This window comes from Zootoca vivipara, chromosome 7 (genome assembly GCF_965207765.1).
Source record: "Zootoca vivipara chromosome 7, rZooViv2.hap1.1, whole genome shotgun sequence".
In the NCBI taxonomy this organism is placed as follows: domain Eukaryota; kingdom Metazoa; phylum Chordata; class Lepidosauria; order Squamata; family Lacertidae; genus Zootoca; species Zootoca vivipara.
Genome location: NC_142590.1, coordinates 33,333,478 through 33,360,023, shown reverse-complemented (window position 1 = coordinate 33,360,023; position 26,546 = coordinate 33,333,478). Strand labels below are relative to the sequence as shown.

The 26,546-nt window shown below is 41.5% G+C and overlaps 1 protein-coding gene across 2 annotated transcripts in view; it reads right to left on the bottom strand.

Annotated features, from left to right (window-relative positions):
* The window catches only part of GNG12 (G protein subunit gamma 12), a 37,158-nt gene extending 14,959 nt beyond the window's left edge, over positions 1-22,199 (bottom strand). Inside the window, exons 1-2 of one of the 2 annotated variants that reach the window (XM_035121633.3) lie at positions 22,058-22,199; positions 7,873-7,986 (exon numbers count right to left, since the gene is read on the bottom strand). The gene's annotated coding sequence lies outside the window, so the exon portion shown is untranslated. Of the gene's footprint in view, positions 1-7,872; positions 7,987-21,676; positions 21,698-22,057 lie in introns of those variants that run through there. The other variant, XM_035121634.3, reaches the window with a different exon arrangement.
* Between the last annotated feature and the right edge of the window lie 4,347 nt (positions 22,200-26,546).

Genomic DNA, 26,546 nt, shown 5'->3' with positions numbered 1-26,546 from the left:
CACTTTAACATCAAATTCCAGACATATATTGGCTCAGTTCTGATGTTCTTCATTGGCCAGCTGCCAAATCGTTTATTTTTAAAGTGTGCACCCCACTTTTCCTAAGGAAAAAATTCAAAGCAGCTTACAAAATAAATCATAAAAAGCAATTACATAAAAAACAAATTTAAAACTGCCAATCTAGCAATAAGAAGTCGCAAAAAGGTGGCTGTGGTAAAAAGTAGAGCACCTCTCAACTGTAAAATGTGAACCAGCATTTGCAATCCCATCCAATGTGGGCTGCACACTTCTTTTCAGACCAACAGTTCCCCTAAACCAGGCATGTCCAACAGGTAGATCGTGATCTACTGGTAGATCACTGGACATCTGCAGTATATCCCTAGTAAATCATTGGATCCCCCCCACAGAAGCTGAACAACTGTGGCTCCCCTAAAAAAAAGCTCAAAATTTTACCTCCTCCCTGAAAACCCAACAACTTTGACCTGAACCACCCCAAAATGTGCCTTCCTCCTTCCTAAAAAAAAGCTCAACAATTTTGACTGGACCCCAAAAAAGGGGGTAGATCACTGCCAGTTTTTAACTCTGTGAGTAGATCGCAGTCTCTTGGGAGTTGGCCACCCCTGCCCTAAACCAAGTTGTGGCAAAAAGGAGTCCTCAGCAGATTATCACACTCCCATCTCTCCTTATAGACCCAAATCCCCTCCTTCCTGGAGAACTAGTGCAGAGTTTTGCCGCAAGAAAATGTAGCTGTTTATGGGGCTTGGAGATCTGAAGCACAGAATTTCCAGCACTCTCATGGCATTGATACCCTTGGCTACTGGGGTGGGGTGGGGTGGGGTGGGGTGGGGTGGGGTGGGGTGGAGGAAGCATGGCATTGTTGAAACACTGTTTAATTTATGTATGTCACATAGACGCCCCTGAATTCAAGATGGCAACTCCTGCACATTGGGTTTGTTTTTGGGTTAGACAACTAAGCAATGTGCAACAGAAGCAATGGACCTGGAGAAGATATTCAACATACTACCATTGATAGTGAAATCTTAGTCTGGTAACTACCTCGGTTTAAGTACGCTTCGGTTTGAGTACTTTCAGTTTAAGTACTCCGCGGACCCGTCTGGAATGGATTAATCCACTTTCCATTACTTTCAATGGGAAAGTTTGCTTCAGGTTAAGTACGCTTCAGGTTAAGTACGGACTTCCAGAACCAATTACACTCATACTTTGGGTTAAGTACGCTTCAGTTTAAGTACTCCACGGACCATCTGGAACAGATTAATCCACTTTCCATTACTTTCAATGGGAAAGTTCGCTTCAGGTTAAGTACACTTCAGGTTAAGTACAGACTTCCAGAACCAATTGTGTACTTAAACCGAGGTACCACTGTACACCTAAGTTTAAGGTTAGAATGATCAGCAATATTCTCATAATGCTAAATGATTTTTCAAAAACAAAGTTCGTGTATATTAAACACAGAGTGAACAGGGTGCCAGCCAATGTGAGTCATACTCAAGAGTAAACTTGTCCATTTATTTCAATGGGCCCTGAGTGTGACTAACACAGTGGCTGTCACCCGTACTGTCTAATAGTAGTTGTTTGCTATTTTCTTAACTAAATTTCAAACCATTTGCCTATCCATTTATTGTACCTAAATTCAAGCACCCCAGGGATACACACAAGATTTAAAAAAGAACTTAATAGCTCTACTTTAACAAAAACTTTCACCAATAAGCTTATTATGTTAGTTACTGTATATTCTTCATGTTTAATTGCCAGCTACAGAGTCTTACTAATGACTAATTTGTTTATACTTAGAAAGTTGCAGTCTATTGTTTGCAAGGACTACATACTTCATTGCTCATAGAAGACCGAGCTCGTGATCTATGACTAACCCGAGCTCAAGCCAGATTAAAATGTAATTGGACCCTACAATTAAGAATACGTACCAATATTGTGCCCATGCCCATTTTGTCCTAGACAATCCCAAAACTCATTTGTGTTCCCAAGGGGTAGCTGCCACCATAACAGTTTAGCTTCCTTTTCCATGGATCCCTGAATCCATTACACAATCCATTATCAGATCCCTGAAGCATTATCAGATCCCTGAAGCATTTGTACATTTCTTGAAAAACTATTTCCAGTGAAGTTCTGAGCTTCAAAAAGGCTATCTGGACCAAACTCTGTTACGGAGCCTAAGTCCTCTAAATGTAAAAGTTTCTAACAAACTAGGAAACATTTCCCAGAATTTATTTGTCAGAAGGAGAAAACAGATGGGGCCAAGGTACACTACAGAAAAAGTAACTCTAAGACAGAAAATGTGTGGCATAAAACACATGCGGGAAGCAAAAGCTCTTTGTGAGCTAAACCACAATGACCAGAGGGAAATGGCTTCCCAATTGCAAATCAGACAATTAGTTTTCTGAAGACTGCCACAGGAAACATTCATCCAGGTGTCATAACGATGGACGCCCAGTGACTAGAAAATGTATGGCACTTTATACATCATAAATATCAATAAATAAATATTAATAAATAATCTTTCCAGAATAAAAAGGAGGATGCAACACACTTATCTCAGCCTTTTCCTCAGAAATACTAAAACGGTCTACAGCAAGGAGATTATATAGGGTGGTATTTGATGCTAGACCTACCGGTACTCAGACCCACTGAAGTAAATAATCACAACTAACTTAAGTTCATAACTGCTTCGGTTTTCGAATACTTTTCGGCTTATGTATTGAGTTTTCCGGAAGTACGGCAAATGCTTCCAAAAGCAAATGCTTCGGTTTTCGAATGTTTCAGAAGTCGAATGGCCTTCCAGAATGGATTATGTTTGAAAACAGAGGAACCACTGTATTTCCCTTTTAACCAGAAGGACAGGAAATACTCCAGTAAGTGATCACAAACTAGTCTAGGTCTCCAATTCACAGTATACTGTATAAAGTAAGAATGGAAAAAGAGAATTTCCCCTGCACAATTAAGACGGCTTAATCACAAACTGGCATGCAGGGTAAGTTTAAGAGTGCATTTTTTAAAGGGGGGGGGAGGGAAAGGCAAGCCGCACAAGATTTCTAGTTTAGACTCAACTCTTGTTGTCTCATTCTTTCCCCATAAATGTTCTGCAGGCAAACTAATTCCTTCAGTGGCGTCTTGCGGCCTTCCAGTTATAAATGCAGACACCTGTGCAGTGCTGTTACTAAACTTCTCGATCAGGTAAACAGTTCTGCTGACAATAACAGAAAGGAATGGAATCTAGTTCAGTCTGCTTTAGCAGTTGTTGTTATTACCATGTAAGATCGGCAGTTTTCATTCTTAAGGTGTTCCAAGACATTAAGGTAAAGGTAAAAGGTAAGGAGATTCTGAGTTTAGTTACCAGTACAGTGGTACCTCTACTTACAAATAACTCTACTTACGAATGTTTCTCCGCCATCTTGGATGCTGTTTAGATAGGATTTTTTCTACTTACGAATTTTTAGATAGGGTTGCTTCTATTTATGAATTTTTCCTCCCAATGCATTCCTATGGGATTCGACTTACAATTTTTTTCGACTTACAAATGTGTGTTCGGAACACATTAAATTCGTAAGTAGAGGTACGTACTTTCCAAAAACTCTATTTAAGGAGCAGATTTGATCTGTACGTTTGCCTCCTATTAGAAATAGTAAAATTTCTACTACTTTCTAAGTATTTGTGAAAGCCGTTTTAGTAATGTGCTCTTTTGAAGGTCCCTCTGACAATCTTTACATGAAACTTTTTTTTTTACATGTTACAAGTTTCGTTCATTGCTACTTGCATAGTGATTTCGCAACCATTTCCTGTTCATACTTACTAGTCTTGTCATCCACAATCCATGATTTAGTGTTAGGTGGAAAGTTCAGGTTTCAAAATTTTTATTTTACACAATGTTGGTTAATAGAGGGAAATGTGTCACGCGTCACAGGGTGTCATCTCCTCATCAAAAATACATTTTGCAAAATCCCAGGATTTTTACAGTTTGCTGCTTGTCTCACTGGTTGCAATGCACAAACGCCCTTTAGCTACGAAACTATAATACTGCACCAAGCCGTGGCAGATTGTATATGTAGTTTTCTCTGGTCTGGCTCCCTTCTAAGCGCTGCTATCACTACAGAGGGAGGCCAAGGGAATTTATCAGATAATAGGGGACTGGCTGCTCCTTCTATTATTAGTTGTGAAGCTCCATTAATGGGTGGATTTTATATGAGCTGGTTAAAACTGAATTTGGGAATACCAAAAATGGCATGCAGAGAGATTAGGATTAAGGAGCTCAGGCAACAGGACAAAGACAGGCACTCCAGGAAAATTCTCTGCGGGGAATAATCTTGTCATTCCCTGGACATCTGGCCAGTTGACCAGCAGCCTCTCTCCCTTATGTAAAAACTTCTAGAAAACTTTGTCCAATGAGCAGCTAGGCTATACCACCCTGAATCAAAAGGTTCGAGCCCCAACCCTGTGAGGCTCCATATGACATTTTGCCATTTTAAACTTAAATGAGACTCATGTCTCATCAAATAATTATTAGAGAAAACTGATGTGGCACAATACTGAATGGCCAGCAACACAAATTAAACTCCCATGTGTTGCTTTCGGAAAGGTCTGTAAATTGTGGAACTTGACAAACTTGTTATAAGTCTATCTTGTTTATTCCATTGAGATCCCCTAAGGGAAGTACTAGTCAAAGGAAGAATACTGGGGAAATGTCTGCCCTGAGAAAAAGCTGGTTCTCTGCACGTGAAGGGTAAGAGCATAAAAACGTAAGAAGAGCGCTGCTGGATCAGACCGAAGGCCCATACGATCCAGCATCCTGTTCTCACAGTGGCCAACCAGATGCCCATAAACCCACAAGCAAAACCTGAGTACAACTATACCCTCTTCAGTTGTGATTTTCAGCCACTGGTATTCAGAGGCATATATTGTTGGTGTAACATACCCATCATGACTAGGAGCCATTGGTAGCCTTAATCTCCATGAATTTGTCCATTTCTCTTTTAGGTTGGATTTTTAAAATTCTCAAATCTTTTACATATAGACACCCCCTCCGTGGACAGGTAGTGATCCCTCAACCTAATGGTGTGACTCAGCATCAAGCATTCTGTAGTTCCCCAATGGACATACAGGCTAGAAAGCAAGCCATCCAATGCAATTCCACCTGACCTTTCCGTAACAAGGAATGATACTTATTATACCTATGAGTCAAAGGTAATTGCGCTAATAAGCTTTCGAAAGCTCACCCTTCCTTTTCCTTGGTGGGGATCATTCATTTATTCAAGATGTCAAGAAATACCATGAAACATTCTGTCTCATTCCCAGAACAACGAGTGCAAAGTCCAGAGTTTTTCAGTTTGGTTATTTGTACAAACTCTCTTGACTTTAAAATGATAAACTATAATGGCCAAGCAGAAAAAATCTGGGTCTTGCATTCTGCAAAAAACCCCATACACTCCTAGAACAAGGTGTGCTGGTACACTTAAAGGTATAATTTGTGTCTTCTATGCTTTGAAATAAAGATTGCACCTAACATCTCTGGAGCTATGTGTAGTTATAGTCTATACTGGTTCTCAAACCTTTGTGGGTAGATTATAAAAGAGAAAGCTTTGTTTACAGCAGTTGTTACAAACTCCCTGGTAGCCAAAGCATATCAGCCAAGTTATTTTTTAAAACCATCAAATTTCTACCTGTACACTGAAAAATTCTATATTGAATGAAACAATTGGAGTGTAGAAAAAGCAATTAATATATACGAGAAAGGCTCAAAACTAAAATACATAATATAACAACAATCTGAGTCAGACTAAAAAAATATATCTTCTAAAGGCTATCTTATGATTTTCAAACTTTTGGGACTGGCAGCCCCAATATTATTCTATGCCAACTCCACAAATCCTTCATGAACTATAATCCTCTTCATCAGATTTTTTTTTAAAAAGCACCGATTTCAGACTAATGATCACATTTCAGATGATGAAATGATAAACAGGATTTCAAGTTATATTTTATATGAATAAAAATGTTATCATAATAAATATATATATATATATATAATTTGCAGGAAAGGGTTTTAATCAGAATACAGTATGTACTGTATTATAATTCCTGCCCAGGAGTCTTAGTGGCAAAATCTATGTACTCTTCTGTTCTGGCGTATGATTATGCAGCCAACTTCCTCTGCATTAAGTTGGACTCTAGCCTCAAGTTAGTCTAATTCTGGTTGCAGAACTGTTTAATGGTTGATTTGGTACTGTATCAGCAGAGGACTGACCTCTAGTGGACAAATGGGAGAGCCAATTCAGCAGAGTTGACAATGAACAGAAAATTAATTCCATTTTACATTAAACTAGAACAGATGAGAATAAAATAAGAGCTGAAATTGTGCGTTGAAAAAGTCAAACACATTTAAAAATCGGTATTTATCCACTGCACAGATAATAAATTATTTGATGGATAAACATAACGTAAATTATTGAAGGGAGAGGGGAACCCCCCTAGGCTTAATTCAGAACTCACAGAGCAGATTGCCAACAGAATAGGGGACAAGCAGAGGAGCTCTGTGATCTTTCATGAACCCAACTACAAGCAGCAACCCAAGTACTGACACACAGTGAGAGAGGCCAGCTATGTCCGAAGGACCAATGACACACCTCCTGAGCTTGACCTGGTGGAGATAGTAACCCCTGGTACCCCGGAGCTCTTGCTACCAAGAGTGTAACTTGCTGCAATGCCTGCTTCCCAACACACATAGCATGAAATTATTAGAGATTGCCCATTTACAGCTTTCCACCCCTCAGGAAGGAGATTGACCCTAGGATACATAGTGAACATAACAGACCGAGTATGTAAGTGTCTGGATCTAGGAACCCATCAGGACAGGTTGTTTGGTCTCTAAGAATTGTCAAAGGTTCTGGAGGATGTCTGACCATTCAGCTTTGGTGCGATATGCAGCCTCCGCAAAGGCTCTGATTACTTATTGCCATCAGCGAAAGACTAATTGCTAGTTCTACTTTCTCCCAACCACCCTATGGGCTCAATCTTGTCGGGAGTAGGCACTATCCGAATTAAATATTACTGTCCTGTCTGCAGTTGTAAAGTGAAAACTGAGCAACAAAACATTTTCTTTGTCTTCTGAAACAGGTGAAAAGTTAATTTAAACTTTAGTCAAGGGGCAAGAGCGTGGGCACATATTCTATATAATAAAATAATAATAATAATTAATAATTAATAATTAATAATAATGATATAATTTATTATTTGTACCCCACACATCTGGCTGGGTTTCCCCACCACTCTGGGCGGCTTCCAACAAAAATTAAAATTTTCACATTAAAAACAGGGCTGTACTATTTGTACGTAGTACTGTGCAAAGTAAAGGTAAAGGTAAAGGGACCCCTGACCAGTCGCGGATGACTCTGGAGTTGCGGCACTCATCTCGCTTTACTGGCTGAGGGAGCCGGCATACATGTGGCCACCATGACTAAGCCGCTTCTGGCGAACCAGAGCAGCACACGGAAACGCCTTTTACCTCCCCGCTGGAGCGGTACCTATTTATCTACTTGCACTTTGATGTGCTTTCGAACTGCTAGCTTGGCAGGAGCAGGGACCAAGCAACGGGAGCTCACGGGGATTCAAACCACCGACCTTCTGATCAGCAAGCCCTAGGCTAGTATGGTATTAGTTAAAGGCAAATTTAGAATTCATCATAGAATTGCACTTAAGATTTCTATGGAAGATTTGCTTGTGAAACCTCCAGGTGGCACTATAAACCTCATCTCTGAATTTAAATAATTTTCAATTATTTATCTATAAAGATACAAGGAACATCTGGATTCAAAAATAAGGTTTCTGCTGTGGTATAATATTTACCTTCTAGTGTGAATGACAGGAACAGTCTGGCTATTAAAGCACCAACTAGGAATCAGGTAATTAGCTTCCGATTCTTGCTCTGCGACAAATCTTGCACTTGGCCTTTGGAAAAATCTGGAAAACAGATATTAAGTGGAATGATGAGAAAAGAAGACAGTAGCATCTGGAAAGGAGAGAGAGTGTTTTCCTACTGCAACAGTATAAAATTACTTCTTAGGATGTACAAATTTACCAATATTATTAGCGCTGAACATGATGGCCTGATGAAAAGACCTGGTGCTTTAAAAAAGGGGGGGGGTTATGAACTGCCACCCTAACACAAAGTTAAACAAAGGAAAGGGTGGGATTCAGCTAACCAGTCCTGTCAACAGAAATCTTGTGCAAGGACTTCTGCAAGCACAATGGGGCTTTCCTTTCCTCCCCTCCCCTCCAAAATTGGCTCTGGAAGGGTTGGGACATGACCCATAACATTGCACAGGGGAAAGGGGAATTGCTGCATCTAGCAAGCTATAATGCTTGCACAGGCAGAACGAATGGAAGAGTGTGACATTGAATTCCACCCAATATCAGAAAAGCAGCCTTAGTTAACTCCAAATGAACAGAATGTTTAAGGCAGATACAGGCAAAAAGAAAGTGTCTGCAGCAGAATAATGAAGATGTGTTCTGATGTAGAAGATCTGATATATCTTTTTTAAACCTTTCTCAATAAAGATTATAAAAAAAATTAAAAAAGAAGAAGATGTGTTCCATTCACTAGTTTTATACATGATCTTTGTAACCCACACAACTGGTTTCAAAATACCCCAAATCCCATGTTTCTTTCTCCAGATCCCCAAATATTTATCTTCCTAGAAATAACTGCAATCTTAACTCTTTCTGCTGCTAGAAATCCTCACAGCTTCAGCATGTCAGCACACCCAGCACTTTTGTACCAGGAGCCAGAGAACAAGAGTTCTGGTTCACACATTGCGATAAGCCAAATGATGGTTTAGTGAGAACCTGCAGGCTCCTGGGAAGGAGATTGTGGCTGTTTTGCTCCTCCCTGGTTAGTTTGCTGCTTTGCTTTACTGAGATAAGCCAGAAACTGACTTAGCATATTGTCCAAATCCAGGGCTCAAAATTTTAACTTTCTCTGAACTACAGTAACCACAAGCAGTAACCAACGTCCACAATTTTGCAAGCCACACTCGTCATAGGAAGAAGTCACATGGTCCCTGGCAAGTATGATGAGCCTCCGACTCCCTTCCAATTTTGGAGCTGAGTGGATGATCCCAGATTCTTACCCACCCACAAGATTCAGAGGAAACATTGGATTTAGTTTACTCTCAAGAGCACCTGGCAAAGCCAAAGCCCTACTTCCACAGTTTAGAGCAGGTCTCATTAATTAATGGATACTGTTTTGACCAAGACAGATAAAGTATACAAGAAAAAGTATTCAAAAAATCATAAAGGTAGTCATGGGAATGAGAAAGCAGAAACAATGAAGTTTGGAAAATGTGATATTTTTCTTCCTGGTGTTTAATTATGTCCCAGGACGTATGTTTAACTTAAGATAAACTAAAAGCCCAGCACATACTGTAAACTAAAACATGGCCCTCAGGATCAAGCTAGACGCCAAACCCATGCAGTTTCCTTGCTGAATGGGAGGCCACTCTTACAAACAGGTGCCAATCACAATACCCCAGTCAAATGCAGCATCCAGGGCTCTGTCAAATAATCAGGATTGACAAGAGCTGTAGTTCAGCATCTGGAGGGCACCATGCCATAAACTGCCTATGAATCTTAACATACAAGCAGTATACACCACCAATGTAAGAATGAAATTCTTAATGATCTTTGAAGTCCAGGTTTTGGTTCATCTGATTTCTCAGGTTATCTTCTATCTTGTTTCCTTCTCAATTCTACTTACATTCCGTTAATGCAAGCTTTGGAATTTTGCATTCAGAATTTATATTTTTAAACACAAAGAAGGAGAAAGAGGGCCCATTGCTCAGTGATGGAGTAAGGGCCTCATATGCAAAATGTCCCTGGCTGAATCCCAGGGCACAGCAGCTAAAATGATCTAAGGCATCAGAGCTGGGAAAGACTCCCATCTGGTACTCTGGAGACTCTTCACCAGTCAGAGATTCAGGCTAGTAGATGGACCAGTGGTCTGACTCAATTGGAGGCAGTTTCATATATCCCCCCCCCCAGATATATAATTTATAGACATTAGCCAATGTTAAGAATTAAAATTCGCAAGCACTGGAACCCAGAAAACTAAACATATCCTATCAGGGTAAAAAACTTGGCAAGGTAAGGATTTTGAGGTTGCCTCAGTATCATTTAAATATACAGGTATATCTAATACCCAAACAGTAGATGCATTGGCTGAATCTCCCACTGTCCAGTTGTTTAATGAAAGCGTATTATACCCCATCATTCAGTTTCACCATGTGCAGGGTGTCTTACAATTAAAACAATCAAGGATATTTTTAAAAAATACTAAAAACAGCAGAGTGGGAGCAAGAAACAACAGCAACATTAAAACAGATCTTTATAATTGTAATTGTTATAAGTGGTAGATGAACTAACAGTCTCATCACAGACCACAACTCAGATTAAACTGGTAATTCCTGCTTTACTTGGAGCAAATACTGCCGAAGGAGACTTCTTGATTTACTTCCCCCTACTGCAAGTGCAGCCATTTTAATGAATGGAACTCCTACAGCGGGGATTACCGGTATTCCCAGAATAGGTTACTAGTCACCAGTACTGGCATGAAACAAATTATTTTGTGGATCAAAGGCTTTTTGGAACTTTAAATTGAACTTAATTCTATCTGACTTTTGAGAATGCTTCGACCATTAATCTCCAAAATCTAGTTGGGCAATCTCTTCTTCTTCTTCTTCTTCTTCTTCTTCTTCTTCTTCTTCTTCTTCTTCTTCTTCTTCTTCTTCTTCTTCTTCTTCTTCTTCTCTCTCTCTCTCTCTCTCTCTCTCTCTCTCTCTGTGTGTGTGTGTGTGCGATCACTCATGGCTGAGTAAGATTCTCTTCAATGAACACAGTCTTAGTGGTGTGTCCATAAATGACTGTGGAGGCCAATTCTGGATCCACACATCCTTCCACAGTTTCTGGGTTTCCACACATCCATAGTTTCTGGGATCTGGGATCCACACATCCTTCCACAGATTCTGGATTTCTGGGCGGGAGTTGATCACGGTGAGAATTTGCCAAATGTGCCTTCCTCTTAGCTCGTTTCTCCGTTTCGTCCTGAATTCGTGCTTCTTCAAAACCCACAATGCCTTTGGTAGAGGCTATTCTTCAACTGGAACAGTTGCAGGCCAGTGTTTCCTATTATTGGTGCTTATACTGCATTTTTTTAGATTTGCCTGGAGAATGTCTTTAAACCTCTTTTGTTGTTCTCCAGTATTTCGTTTTCCTTTCTTAAGTTGGGAATAGAGTAGTTGTTTTGGAAGACAATAATCAGGCATCCAAACAACATGACCAGTCCAACAAAGTTGGTGTTGAAGAATCATTGCAATACAATTATTGGGACTAGCCAAATAATGCACAAAAGAGTGGCAAGCTTTAGAGTTCTCTAGAGCTCTTAATCAAGCAAGACACAACGACAAAACAGGGGGCAAGGGAGATGAGGATAATTTTTTAAAGTGCAAATATTAGGTTGATGTTGTAGCCATGAGGTCAGGATGACTTCGTGATGGAGATTGCAGGCTGGATGAGTCCCTTCCAGTTACCAGGTTACAGGTATCAGGTTACACACCGAGGATACACACCATACAAATAATGCTGATCACTGGGCTGCTGTTAGGACAAATTATATTTTAATTACTCATTTTAAGTACATTGTGATATCTCAAACTTAAATGAAACACACTAGTTCCTGAGCTACACAGACAACAGAAATAAAGAGAAACATGAGAGTCTTTCATTTACCAAGGTAAGCGATTACGGTAATTTTGGGTGGTGCACTTGGCAACCATCCAAAGTTAATATTAAAATTATTTTAAAATTAAAATTAGTACCTAGAACACCATCCACCAAAGGTAATCCCTGATTTTGCTAAATTCTCTGCTCTCTGCCTATGCCAGTAACCTCTGCATTTTGTTTAAGACAGTGATGGCTAAATCTTTTACAGGCCTAGGGCCAACAATCTGGGGCCAACTCTTAAGGACCAACATGACTACCTTTGCTTATTATTGCTCATTAAAGTGTTTTACAGTTCTAGAGCCTTTGAGCCAGGAAAGACTGACAACATCCATTTTAAAATGTCAAAGGGCAAGAAAACATGTACCGTGTTTCTCATATTATAAGACACGTCTTATATTTATTTTTTCCTCAAAAAAACACACTATGGCTTATTTTCAAGGGATGTCTTATTTTTTTCCTCCTCCTCCTGCCGCGGCCGGCATTGCTGCTGCTCCTATCACTATGTCTTATTTTCGGGGTATGGCTTATATTCCTTGAATGCTTAAAAATCCTGCTATGGCTTATTTTATGGGGATGCCTTAAAATATGAGAAACAGGGTATTATTGTTAACCTTACACGCTATCATAATGCATTATAAATACTTCTCATGAAGTCACATTAAAGGAATAGAGATAGAAGAAAAGTATACAAGCTTTAAAACCCCAAAAGTGTTTGTGTTCCCATACCATTACTAAAAAGAATACAGTTAGGTCAAAAATATATTACAACAGAAAAGTGGATATGTAATTAAGTTAAACTAGGGCAGAAATGAGGGAATGGAAAAGCTCTCTCTCATGAACAATGGTACTCAAGTTATTTTGTAGAATAATGAGGACAAATACATTCATATGCTATAATGGAATAGACTAATAAGAGATCAGCTAATGCATCTCATTGCCAATGTGTGATTTATTCCTACAGCAACATTATCAATGTTTCATACAATTTAGATTTAAAAATGCAGAATATATTATTTCCTTAGGAATATACTGTTAAAAATGTAAGCCTCACATTTACCTTTTGAATAATATCTACTGGGTGTAGGAATGTGAAGCAATTATTGAATACAGTTCAAGATGCTATCATCAATATTCATGCAAACACTTCTTTTGATTTTCCAGTATTCCCCCTAATTTCAAACACAGACCTGGAACTGATTCGAACAAACATTCCCTAAAAACAACAACAAACAAACCACAGTGCAGTCCTTCTAAATTAATAACATAAAAATATCTGAATGTGCAAAGTTAGTACAGTGGTACCTCCAGTTGTGGACAGGATCCGTTCCGGAGCTCCGGTTGGATCCTGACGTTTTCGCAACCAGAAGTGCGTGTTCTGCACATGTGCACGGCGTGATAGAGTGCTTCTGCGCATGTGGCGAAACCCGGAAAAATACTTCCAGGTTTGCCATGTGCGTAACCCACAGCTGCATGAAACTAAAGGTGCCACTGTATACTGTATTACGGTAGGGATACGCTGGTGGTGCTGTGGTCTAAACCACTGAGCCTCTTGGCCTTGCCGATCGGAAGGCTGGCAGTTCGAATCTGCACAATGGGGTGAGCTCCCGTTGCTCTGTCCCAGCTTTTGCCAACCTAGCAGTTCGAAAGCATACCAGTGCAAGTAGATAAATAGGTAAGGTAAAAAGGTAAAGGTAAAAGATAAATAGGTACCACAGCAGTGGGAAGGTAAACGGTGTTTCCGTGTGCTCTGGCACTCGTCACGGTCCTCTGCGCACCAGTAGCAGCTTAGTCAAGCTGGCCACATGACCCAGAAAGCTGACTGTGGACAAACGCCGGCTCCCTCAGCCTGAAAACCAAGATGAGCACCGCACCCCATAGTTGCCTTTGACTGGACTTAACTGTCCAGGGGTCCTTTACCTTTTACCTTATTAGGGATAATGGGTTTAGACTGATCTGCACCCTGTATACATGAACTTTGTTGAATACATTCAAGCCTATCTTTACCCAACTTACCACTATTTTTCTGCCTATCTGAACTTTAAGTGACTTGACCAAGAACACAAAGGTACGTTAATGACTATGCATGGCTCTGAGCCTGGATATTTCTACATCCAAGTTTGTCAGTGGCTCATTTAGTTTATTTGCCTACATACAATGCATCCTATTATTCCTCCAGGTGAGGTGGAATGGGATCTAAGGAAAAGGAAGTTATAGGCACAATATGTATCTGTTTGGATACAAAAACATTCATACTACCAATTAGGAATGCAAGATTATCCATAGTCTTTTTTGTTGCAACTCTGGTTTGGCAAGGGTGCATCATGAATTGGGAGAACAGTTAAGCACATTAACTGACTCTACCTGTCTTTTGAGCCTTGGAATACAATGTTCAGCCACTTGTTTATTTTCTGACTGCTAACACAAGATCAAAACGATACTTGCTTCTTCCAGACCTACATTGAAAGCATAAACTTTTACCAGTGCCTCAATCTCTAACACAGCAAGAACAGGAACGAGGAAAAAAAGAGCAACTGTAACTACTTGCTTTTTTATGGCTAAAAGTGAAAGTAAGATGTGGAAAACAAAATATAGTACTGTACTCTTAAACTGCCAAAAAGGAATCTGATTAAAGCAGGCACAAATCAAAAAATATTACGTGTTCTATTTCTGTTCTACAGAACCCCAGCTGAAATTTAAACACTTGGGACAAGACTTCCCGGTACATAATCCTCATGTAAGCATCACATCAAGGCAGCTGTATCGTGTTCAGATCAACATCTACAAGGCTTTTCCAGAGGAGAGAGGCTTTTGCATAGTTTCATGTCCCAGAGACATAATGAAATTCTACAGGTGAAGCATAATGAGACCATTAGAAGATGGGAACATAAAAGCAGAAGAGCATGTTCCTCAGTAATGGTGGCACCCAAAGTAGAAATCCCAAAACAAGCATTGCCTTCTGGGTGCTAGCACAATACAGTGGTACCTTAGTTTAAGTATACAATTGGTTCCGGAAGTCTGTACTTAACCTGAAGTGTACTTAACCTGAAGTGAACTTTCCCATTGAAAGTAATGGAAGGTGGATTAATCCGTTCCAGACGGGTCCGCAGAGTACTTAAACTGAAAGTACTCAAACCGAAGCGTACTTAAACCGAGGTATGACTGTATATGGCAGTTTTATTAGTCTTAGTCCCGGACTTTTCAGCTTGGAGATGCGCCTCTATCTCGAAACCTAAGTACAGTGTGGCGTGAAGATTTGTGATGTGGCATTCAAGGAGTGCTGGATTTAAGATGAAAACCAGGATTCAAATCCCTGTATAACCACAAAATGCAATGGACAGTCTGATCAAGTTATTGCCTCTCCCCAACTGTACTTCACAGGGTTGTTGGGCAAATATAAACAGCATGATCCCAAAAATCTTACCTTTGGAGGAACTGAAGAATACCCATGTGACAAATAAAATTAAAATTCTTGGGTGGTGGGCTATCTTCAAATGCTTCTCTTCACTATAATATATTTTATTGAGCTGTAATTATTTTTTGCTGTCTGGAAGTCAGACAAAAATGCTACTGATGTTCTCAAGCAATGGGGGGCAACATAAATGAATTAACTGACTGATTCCACAATTTTCAAGAACACAGGACAAACTTTAGTACACAGAAGCCCCATGTTAAGCTGAAGACGGCTGATTTTGTGCAGCGTGTATTGCCATGGACCCGCAGCCTCCTGACATGGAAACAAATTGTAGTAAGCTTAAAGTAGGATGAGCCACTGAAAATTGTTCAATAGCCCTGTCCTTCATACTGGCGGTTCCCTCGTTGCGAGAAGCCAAGTTGCAGGGAACCAGGCAGAGTGCCTTCTCGGTGGTAGCGCCCGCCCTGTGGAACGCCCTCCCATCAGATGTCAAAGAAAAAAACAGCTACCGGTACCAGATTTTTAGAAGAAATCTGAAGGCAGCCCTGTTTAGGGAGGCTTTTAATGTTTAATAGATTATTTTATTTCATTTTTCTGTTGTAAGCCGCCCAGAGTGGCTGGGGAAACCCAGCCAGATGGGCGGGGTATAAATAATAATAAAAAATTATTATTATTATTATTATTATTATTATTATTATTATTATTATTATGTACTACTGTGTCCCACAGCCACAGCCACAGATACTGAACTGCATACCAGTTTGTGTGTAAGCAAGAGTCTGACTAGAATAGGCAAGCAATAATAGGCTTGGGAAATATATTGAGTGTATAATTAGTTATCATAATAGAGAAAAACTTAGCATGAGTACTACTTTCAGATGGCAAGTCTAAACACTTTCCCGGAAGTAAGCCTCACTGGGACTTACTTCTGAGTAAACATGCTCAGGATTGGACTGTAATGAAACAGCCAACATAGCCCTAATTACTGCATCAGACGTTAGATAAGACAAAAAATGCTTTCTCCCAGCGCTGACATGAGTGAAGATGTTTGAATCGTGTACAAAAACAACTAGGCAATTACTTCACAGACGCGAAGAATAGGTCCCTAATGCTCTTAAGAATGTGGCTGTATAAGTATTAAGGAGCAGTGCTGATAATGAGCAACACTGGTTTGCCACCCATAACTAAACTATCATGTAAATATTTTCACAAACCTACGAAACTATTTTTGTCCAAACAAGAACACTGATAACAATTCAGTCATTGCTTTACGAAAGTCATCATGTAACAATGGTACTTTTCGACAGAATAATCTCCAATTTAACAAATTCTCCCCTTCTGTCCTCCACCCACTCAACCCACAGGAACTATTATTATTCATGTTCCTTCTGTGAATCACAAGTTCCTGAAAAAAGAAAAAAGAAAAGCCTTCCAGAGATTTATACCAATTATGCAGAATCAGATCATTAGCCCAACTAGCCAGGTGTTATGTACCCCAGCGAGCAGCAGCTCCCCAAATTACACTCAGAATAATCCCACTGAAATAAACAGACTTAAATTAGTAACAATTAATTTTAGTCGATTATTTCAACAGATTTGCTTAGAGTACAGCTTCGCTTTAAACCAGAGCCTAAGAATGGCACACTCTCTTTAAAACCAGGTACATAGTTTGTGGTTGCTCCTGAATCTGGCACTGTCCCTGGGTGTGCCAAGTAAAGGAGGGGCATCTCTACTCGATCCAAACACCCCACAGCCCAAATTTGGGGAGTGGAGTAGGGGCTGGAATGCTCTGCCCTAACGGGCACAATAGCCATAGCCTTTTCTGAATAAAACAGACCTGGCCACTGTCATTCGTGTCTTAGTATCATCCAGATTAGGGTACAATAACACACTTTTATGTGGAGCTGCCATTTGCAGAATTTTCATGAAGTACAATGGATTCAAAACACAGTGGTCACAGTATAAACTGGGGTTCATCGTGGACAGCATATAACAACTTTGATATCTGCAATTTCCTGGAACTGCAGCATAGACATTTATTGAAATATTAATTGCACAATTGTAGAAACTGTGTTGTTGTTTTTAGGGACTGTATACAGTAATTTTCAAATCTCATTTATTTTATTGCACATGGCTTCAATGGCTTCTAGATGTGAAGTGGTTTATAAATCTGTAAAATATTGAAACATTCAGAAAAATGTATCTTGGTGCTGATTTTCTGCACGGAGCTGATGTATCTTTAGGACACCTACCTTAAGAGTTTACCCCAGATCTCAGATTAACATCAGAGGCTTTGCTCTGACTCATCTGAGACTCATCCTGCTTATGAACAAATGTAAGTCTAGTATTGCGATGAATTTCCCTTAACATGGTAGGGTAACTGATTTGGTTATTTATTATTATTGAATTTGTAGTATGTGCCTATTTTACAGCTTTAAGTACAATTTTCCAATTAGACCATACTCCCTTGGTTTGTTTAATTTGCTCTGTTCAAAGATTTAGTTATTATATATTTTGCAGTTTGTTTTTAAATACAATGACTGCTTGATAATATACTGTAACTAAACTTTAGAAAAGTAAATGGCTGTTTTGGGTGGGATATTGGAACAAATGTTGTATATAACCATTCCTGATCCCCCCCTCCCGCTGTGGTCTTCTTTAGTTTCAGCTCTATTCTTTTATTGAGTTATCTTGTCAGCTGCCTTGATGGCCTTGATGGAAAATAAAAAAAATGTGCACGGCCACTGAGCTATGGCTCTTCCTCTATCTGGAACATATTTAACTCTGTTCCTAACCAAGAACTTGTGCATGTTTCTAAAGACACAATACAGTTCTGGATAACTGCCAGGATTTATGTTTTCAGAAACGGGGATCACCCATTGCTTCTTTATCACAGAACCCTAGATGTAACCCAATACTTGCAGCACCTAGCAGACAGCAATTTATTCTGCAGTCTCCATCTTGGAAGAGAGTCTCTAAACACAGACTTCATGGATTCAACATCTCCCTACTTTTTTGTACTGTTTCGTTTCTTTTCACGCCCCCTCCCGTTCTGCTTTGCTTAAGAACTAGCCTGATAAAGAGTTCTGGAGAACTTGCTCACTGTTTTGTGAACAATTTGTTATGATTTTAACATTATTATCTAGCGGAGGCAGGCATTTATTCAGAATCTCACTATGTTTAAGGGCACAAAAGTTTGCTATCCAAAACCGAGACAAACTTCATTTGGTACTTTCCGTTTCTGGAGCTTTAACAACAGTTAATAAAAGTATAAAAGCTGCAGCTTTAAGTAGCAATTGGGAACCTCAGGCCTGGGTGGGGAGAACCATATTGCAGCTTCTCTACTTGGCTCTCAAAACTCTTCCCAGTCCATGGCCCCTATCCCAGGACCCTGCTCCTTAACATCCCTGCTCTGCACTCTCAAGTGCTTTTGCCAACTGAAATGTGTCCTTGAACTGTGATTCTGCCTCTTCCTTGACTGGAGGATCGAAAAAATATTATTATTAATATTTATTAAAATTCTACACTGCCTGTCATCTCAGGATTACAGTATAAAATATACATAACAAAATAACGAACAAAAACAATGCATGTGGAGCTAAAAATACAGGTTACTGTAAGAGTCACACCTATTGCTCCGCTCACTTTTCTTTGTCTCTGATCCTGCCCACAGGATGCTAGCAGTGATGCGACCCCCAGGCTGAAAAGGGTTCCCCAGCCTGAGAGAAAGCTTTAAAGGGGGGAGGGGACATTTTCAAGCAGAGAGAGGTAAAAATGAGTTGAAGATTACAAGTATACGAAGCAAATGTGTACAAAATAGAAGATTCCAGCATTAAAAATGTTGGGTCTGAAACAGCTAAAGTGTAAGAAGAAGCAAAGTTTAATCCTACTCTGCAAGGTTTCACTATCGAGTAAGCTTTATGTTTCACCTCCATAGCAAGCAAGACTATCATTAAACATGACAGAACTTGTTAAATAAACTCCCTTATGTTCTTGCTGTGAGATTTTTCTTGTGACTAGGCTTTCCGATCAGTAGGCGTCCATAAATCCACCTGCCAGCTATGCTGGGTCAAGGGCCCCTACTCAGTGCAACCTGAGAAACCCTCTCCTGCCTCTCTCACCTTGAGAGGGAAGAAGGGGGCCTTCACACTGTGCAGTGCTTGTGGGGAGTGTTAAGAGACACTCCCGCCCCCATGACAACACACACACACACACACACACACACACACACACACACACACACACAAACTGCAGTCAGGGAGGGGTGTTTCTTTCACACTGCACTGAACTTTGGAGCAAACAGAAGCATACTTTGAATGCAAGATTAAAGTCCACTCCCAGTGTGATATGAGATGCCCTTCCTTTCCCAAGCTCTCGGACCATGTGGTGGGCCAGACTATATTTTGAAAAAAAAAGAATTTGAACGGATTCCTATGACCCACAAATAACTCAGAGATGCATTTTCGATAAAAGCACACATTCTACTCATGTGAAAACACCAGGCAGGCCCCACAAATAACCCAGAGATGCATATTTTTTAAAAGGATACATTCTACTTATGTAAAAACACACCGATTCCAGGACCCTCCGTGGGCTGGATTGAGAAGGTGATTGGGCTGGATCCGGCCCACAGGCCTTAGGTTGCCTACCCCTGTGCATACGGTATGCAGAAGGCTAAGGGGATGGAGAGAGTCAGTGGCAACTATGAAGTAGGGCTGGTTAGTAAGCCCAGGCAACATTTTGTGGGCACTTCCCTTTCATGCTGTTTCCTTCTGGAGAAAAGTGCACTTAATAGCCAGATGACACCAACTATATGGTGCTTATTATTGTTCTAGCAGCTCACAGTCAATAGTTACACTACGTTCAGGCTAGAACAACTACCACTCTTTTACTTTTGCTTGCAACAGCATCAGGATGACTTACGGGAGCGGTTTTATCAGGTTCTCCTTCACAAAAGCATGGGAGTTTGGTAGAAACTAAACACAAGCAGCTTCAAGGAGCAGGAGAATATGGAAATCCTCACCACAGACCCCATAGGTTGCTCTGTTTTCCTTGCATTTTACTGCACTAGCTTCCCTGCAGGCTGGATGCTGTTGCTTACTGGGAGGGAGGCAGGCATGGCACACCAACCTCTTTGCCACTTTGCCCCCCCACCACCACTCTTGGTAAGCAACAGCGACCCACATGCTGGAAAGTCCAGCAGCTCTGCCCCACCTGGTGAGCCACTTCTGCACAACTCTGCATTAATTTCTTGCTTTCGTTTACAAATTCTACCCTTCTGAAACTCCCAACAGAAGAATGGCGTGTTTCTTACGGGAATGCAGAGTTCAAACACCACTAGGTAAATGCTGACTACGTGTCTTTGGTGCAGCGGTGGGGATCCGCTGGCCTTCCAGATGTTATTGGGCGACAGCTACCATCATCTTTGACCACTGCCCATGCCAGCGCCATTCATCATCTTTTGGACATGCTGGGAACCAGGAGCAGCCACACTGTACTAAGGAAGCCACAGAACTAAAAGGGAATAATTAGCACCAGTAAGCAAGGAGCACCAGCAATGCAGTATGGTTATGTAGGGAACCACCATTTTATTAAACATCACAGCCAGCCACATTAACTTCTAGCCAATAAATATATATCAGTGCCGACTATCCATCATCAAGCAAAAGCCGATCTGCAGCATAATAGGATAGCAGCCTTGTATGCAGTGCTTGCCTGCTGTTTGAGGCACTGATACTGTTTCTGACCCTACTGTGAGGTCTCATTGGTAACTGAAACTCAGCAATGAAATCAGATAACGCACACGGTGCGAGAACTCAACAAAGCTTTGCTGGTACTCTATTCCAGCTGATGGGAGTTGTAGTCCAAAACATCTGGAAGGCACCAGGTTGGAGAAGGCTGAACTAGTCTATACCTGTCCATTGTGTCTACTTTGGCCTCTGTGCAATTCTGGAAGACAGACCCATCCAGCAACCCAAAGGACCTCAGATAGCAACCTCACATTGCCCTGCTTTAATAAAACCTAATGGGAGCTCCAGGTTTAGAAGTCCTGAAACAAGTTTTACTGTTGTGATAGGTATGTTGATGCGATTCTTTATCGATATTGTGGTGGTGTTGTGCACCACCCTAGAATCAACCAGAATCTACAGGCAAGTTACTAGCACTCTGGTCCTTGCTTGGGGGCTTCCCAGAAACATCTGGCTAGCCATTTTGGAAACAAGCCACTTTGGAAACAAGACGGACCTTCAGCCTGAAAACTCTTCCGACGTACACACACACACACACACACACACACACACACACACACACACACAGAGAGAGAGAGAGAGAGAGAGAGAGAGAGAGAGAGAGAGAGAGAGAGAGAGAGAGAATCACCCTCCATGTTCTCTAACACGGCACAAGCCACCCTCCGGGTGCGGACTCCCTGGCACACCTCGTTTCGAAAAAAAGGAACCGACCCACCCTCTCTCCACGACCCGTCGCTGGTGGCGTGGAAACAGTGGCCTAGCGAGCCCGAGAGGCGCCCGCCCGCGCGCGGCAGCCACACCTCGCTCCGCGCCCCGCACCGCGGCCAGGAAGAGGCGGCAGGGGCAGCAAGCCCAAGGCTCTCCCGCTCCCGACGACGACGGGTCTGCGCGCCTCGGGCGGCCGAGGAAAGGCAGCGGGTGGCCGCGGAGAGGGCAGTCCTCGGCCCGGCGACTGCAATGGCGGGAGGCGGGGACAGCGCCCGGGCGGAGAAAGAAGCAGGAAAGACCAGCGCTGCCTGTGGCCCGGGGAGGCCCTCCTCCCTCTCTCCCGCTCCCTCCGGCGGCGACGACTCCGCTCCGCGCCTGCCCTCCTTACCGTGCACCTCGCCGCCTCAGCCCCTTCTCCGGCCGCCGCCGCCGCCCTCGCAACTCGGGACTCCGCCGTCTCTATGGGCGACCGGAGCTGGCCGACCTCTCACCCGCTGCTCCTCCTCCTCCTGCTGCCGCTGCCTCCGCTGCTGGCTCCGCCTGGCCCCGGGCGGGGAAGGGACGAGGCTCCTTCCTGGGCCAGGACTGCGCGCTGCTCTCGTCCGCCCAGCAGCGCCTCTGCCAGCGGGGAGCGGATCCGGGGCGGGAAGAAGCGCCCTCTCCTTCCTCCCTTGCTCGGCTCCTCTCTCCCGGGCAGGGTCCGCGGCGCCTCCGTCCCGGCGGGGTTGGAGAGCGGCGGGAGCCCTGAGTTACCCCGCGGCCCTAAAGCGCCTCTGCAGAGTTTCGTTTTAAGGCGGGAACAGGATTGCGCCCGTGGCCAACGCCGGGATCAGAATTGTAGACTTGGAAGGGTCATCTAGTCCAACCCTCTGCAGCGCGGGAATCTCAACTAAAGCATCCATGGAAGACGACAACAACAACAACAACAACAACAACAACAACAACAACAACAACAACAACAACAACACTTTTATCATTTGTATGCCGCCCCTCAGACTGGGTTGCCAAAGCAGCTCTGGACGGCTCCCAACAGAATGTTGAAAACACAATAAAAGATCATTTAAAAACTCCCCTAAATAGGGGCTGCCATCCAACCTCTGCTTAAAAACCTTCGGGTCTGAGGGAGCCCATCCCACTGTGGAACAGCTCTTGCTGTCAAAAAGTTAGTTGGAATCTCCTTTCTTGTAACTTGAAGCCAGTTGGTTTGGGTCCTGCCCTCAGGTGCAGAAGAAACCAAGCGTGCTCCCATCTTCCATGTGATAGATATTTGAAGATGTCATACAATACCTTCTCTCAATCAGGCTTCTCTTTTCAAGGCAAAAAGCAGGCCTCTCCTGCGTTTATTCTCAAATTTGGGGTAAAACTAGGAGGCAGTATTTGTGTAAAGGAGCTGTGTGAGCTCCATTCTTGTATTGAAAAGAAATTCTTGGGCTGAGCATGTGCTGGATTTCACATGCGTAAAATTGCCTTGAGACAATTGTGTACAGGTATAAGGCAATTAATAAATTAATGATTATAAAAATAAATAATAATGTTTTGCACCTGTTGGTGGACTTCAGGGTTCTATAAACACAGACACAGTAGTTCCCACCAGCCTGAAGTCTGCTCGCTCCTGGTAAGCCTTACACTGGTTTTGGCATGTTGACTATCCAGTCCTTAGACATACACCAGAAAAGTCCTAATAGCCAAAGATCTCTTTAGGCTATCTAAAGAGAACCCCAGGAACCCCACATGCAAACCCTGAGGCCAACAACCTTCCCTATCTATTCATTCCACCAAACACCCCACTGCCTTTTATTGTTCCATTTACCTATCATAGCTACCGGGTAATACTGTACTTGGAAGGAAGTCTTACCAAGAAACATAGGAAACATATGTACTTGTTAAATTTATACCATCTCATTTAGTCCAAAAAGAGCCTCCTCCATTTCCCTGTCATCCCACTTCCACAACTGTATATAATAAATAAAAATGTACCTCAAGTGGAAGGTAAGGAGCTGCCATGAAGCTTCAAAATCTTAGCATAACTGAACTGAGACATATTCATTAGGCTAGATCATGTTAAAGTCTTAATTATGTATTTGAACGTCTTCAAGAACAAAGCAGAAAACATAATCTGCTGCTGAATATATTACGGAATATTATTTGCAATGTGTTTGCCTTAAAAACAAACAAGCAGGCATTTTATTGCCTATGTTCTCAGAACACTTACTAGCTGTGAACTATAGCTGAGTAGTATATTAAGAGTTCAGGGTCCTGTAGATTCAAGACAAAACCTCTCTCTTAAATGTGAGTCAAAATGGTTGAAGATGATAATAATGGAACAGTTCCTCAGAACATGTTTCATGTTTGTCTCCATTTATTTCCATCTGGTCATGCTGACATACTAAAGAGGAAAGGTGAAATGCTTTTCTCAATTGATATTATTTATTTAAACTATTTATATCCCACCTTTCCCCCAGGTTGGAATTCAAGGTGACTTACGTTTTAAAAGCATTGGTATAAAATACAGAGTAATAAAAACAAGCTGGTTCAAAACAATAGTTAAAATACAATCTAATACATTTAGAAGCAGCATTAAAGTACTGATTGCCCTGATAGCAGCTCAATAAAGATTGTCTGCACCTATTGCAATATAGGAAGCTGTGGAAAGAAGACAAAAGGGGAGCCAATCTTGGAGGCAGTTCCATCATATGGTAGCAGCCACAGAAAAAGCTCTCTCGTTACACCACCAACTGGGACTCTGATGGTGATGGGATGGAAGAAAGGTGCTCACCCAAGGATCTTTAGCACCCGGGCAAGGTTCATAAAGGGAGATAAATTGCTCGGATTACCTGGACCCAAGCCATATAGGGCTTTATATGTCATAACCAGTGCTTTGAATTGTGCCAGGAAATAGACCTGTTGTAGCCAGTAGAGTTTTAACAGGAGTAACATGCTCCCTGTAACCAGGCCCAGTCAGCTATCAGGACCAGCTGAAGCTTCTGAACACTTTTCAAAGGCAGCCAGGAAGAGTGCATTATGTTAGTCCAACTGGGATGTCACTCAGGCATGTGTCACCATGGCCAAATCTGAGATCTCAAGCAACAGGCCAGCAGAGACAAAAGAGTATATGATGAATCCTAAGATGGTAACATTTGTACAGAACAACAACAACTATGTTAGTGGAAGGCACATCTAATCTAATTTAATTGAGAAATAATGTCAATGTTCACTTTCATAATATATACCGTATTTTTCCGTGTATAAGATGCCCCCTATTTTTAGGGACTCCAGTTTAAGAAATTCCCATCATTCACTATCTGTGTATAAGACAGCCCACAGTTTTTCACATAATTTTAAAGTAGAAAACCCTAGTCTTATATACGGAAAAGTACGGTATTTTTTAAGGGTAGCCTTGTTAGTGTGGTTTGTTTAAGTGCTTAATTTAAATTTCTGCAAGGGATTGTTCAAATTGGTGCAAATATTCTCTCAATTGAATAAGGAAGGTACTACAGGAGATCCATCTCAATCCAAAATTCTCCCATTGTTCTATTGCATTCATGATATCTATTTGCCAGGTGTTGCTTTAAGCAGTTAATCTACACATAACGGCATTTAAGCCAAAGCATTAAATTTTAGATCCCTCAGACAATGCACATACTTTTGTAAACCAATAAAATCTTTAATAAATTAATTTTAAAAATAAATAAATAAACGCTTTTGATGTGTTTAAACTACTATAATTTAAATATTCTCAAAGAATTGCACTCAACTAACTTTTACTCAGAGTAGTCTCAGTGAAATGAATGGACCTAAGTTAGTCACGGTCGTTAATTTCAATAGGTGTAGCCTGAGTGCAAGTTGAATGCAACCCAAAGGCTCGCTCTTACATTTATTCCTAGGTGGTACAGTACTTTCTGCAAATAATCACATTTGGCCAGGAGATGGCACTATCCTGTTTGAAAAGTTACCATTCAGCCCACTAGTTGACTATCCTGAAAAAGGCAAGAATAACTAACCTTTTATTAAGGTGTGGGGAGATGAGCCCTAACCATGTAGGGCTTTCTTGGAAGGTGGTGCTGGGCACTGTGGTTTGGCCCATTGGCCTTCAGGGTCTCTCTCAGTTTCATGCTTCTCCCATGCTACCTATTTAGCATCTACAGGAAACAGCTGGAAAAGGTCATCCAGAGTTGGGGGTTGGGTGGCATCAGGGTCAGCCCATACATAAGGCCTGGTGAGGTGAACACATCTGGCCGCAGGATCCACAGGGGTAGCAGACCTCAAAGTCAATCTTTATTCCCCTCTTATTCCCAGTGTAGATCTTTGTTTCCTCCTGGTTCCTGATGTAGATCCTAGTTCACCATTTCCTCCATGATGGGTAGGGGGCACAATTTTGTGGTTATCTCAGGCTAGCCCTGGGTACCACCGATATAAAATGATCCTGAACTACGCATGCCATATATAACAAGTCAACCACTCCTGCAAGTGAATCCAAATATTGCGCTCAAAATAGACTACCCAAAATTACGAAGATTGCAGCAGATAAGTATATTATTTACATAAATTATTCTGACGGGGGAAATGTTTTTGCAGAATGGATTTTTTTAAAGTATGAGTCATAGAAGGCAATAAATGCATGTGCAAGGACAGCAGATATCAGGGACAAGATTTAGGAGCTAAAGGTGCAATGCTCTACAAGTCAGATGTATAGGGTTGCCTATATGTGTCAGAAGTAATTCCCATTTTGTACCATAGGTCTTGCTTCCAGGTAAGTGGATATAGGATTGCAGCCTGAAGGAATGAAAAACATGGCCTCCCATTTCCTTACCACTGTCCATTCCAAATGCTTCTTTAAGTTAGTGAGTTTTTAACCAAGCATTGGCCTTATTCCATCT